Source organism: Seriola lalandi, unplaced genomic scaffold (assembly GCF_002814215.2).
Source record: "Seriola lalandi dorsalis isolate HSWRI2012SDOR001 ecotype SW California unplaced genomic scaffold, Sedor1 jcf7180002054958, whole genome shotgun sequence".
NCBI classification, from domain to species: Eukaryota; Metazoa; Chordata; class Actinopteri; order Carangiformes; family Carangidae; genus Seriola; species Seriola lalandi.
In genome coordinates, this window is record NW_019525509.1 from 163004 (window position 1) to 164292 (window position 1289).

The window sequence follows — 1289 nt, forward strand, 5'->3', positions numbered from 1 at the left end:
TACAGCTGCTAGTTCAGAGCACTGACACCTGTTTTATTCCAGTTCAAGCACAAGTGACTTGCTTTCACTGACCGAGAAACAGTGTTTTGTTTTTTAATAAATAAATGTAAATTTTGTTCTCAATTTGTTCTATTCTTTACCTTAATCATATGGAATCAACAAGAGTATTGATAAAGTTCAGAACCGATAAGCACTAACAATAAGAGAAGCTGCATTGGTAAAATCCATGTTGCCCATTTTAATCCTAAAACATTACAGTATTATAATATTACACTTCCCTCTTTAATCTGCAAATGTTCTAGGGGATACTTGTGGAGCTACATTTGTACCAGTTACACCAGCTGTACAAAAATGTTTTTACTGTAAAACAATTCCAGTAACACAAACACACAATTAGAGAAACCACCACAAATAAAAAGGAAGGCAACATTTGATGTCAGAGCTCACTGATACAAAATAAATATCTTATTAAAATGTTGTTTGCTACAGCCCCACAATCTGTCTGATCTGTCCCCTGGGTTTGAAGGTCATCGGTCATTAATCACCACCTATTGATTCTGCCTTCCACTAAACCCCCAGAATAATAAACATGTAAACAGTTGTTTAAGATTGTTAGGCCTTTACAAAGTCAAAGTATAAATGTGATGATGTTACTGTTTTTCACTGCTTCACTCATTGACTGTGTCCGGACTCAGTCACTTGTTCATTTATGAAATACTCGTCATGTCACAGACACTCAATAGTTTACATTATGCCACATTCATTTCAGATCAGTCTATGAACTGCTCCCTGAAGCTTTCAGTGCATGAGTGCAGAGTACAGAAAAATCCCCAAACCAATGTGGAGTTTGCTGAGGAATAGGGAAACTATTTGATAGTGTTATGCCACTAAAACTGATGAGTCTCCATTTACCCTGCTTAGATATAGACATTAATGAACTTAGCCAAATATCATGTTGTTTTTGAGTTTCCTGTGACAACCACTGGTTGTGCATTATGGTGATACTTCAGTGTGGCTGGTTCCCACAAAAGATTTTGCAGGACCTTTTTCTCCATTGTTACCAATCACAAGTCAGCCAAAGAATACACTACATTTGGACCTTTCTGAACCTTTGAGGGCCAGCATGTATTTGACAGCATTAAAGATCTTCTTTCCAGTGGTCCAGGGCTGACCCTTCCTTCTGCTGTCCCGACAAGGTGGAGGTTGACGCCAGTGCTGCAGGCACAGCAGCTGAACTACGTTGTAGCTGTGGTTGGGAATAAATAATGCATTAGGAATGCATTGGAATT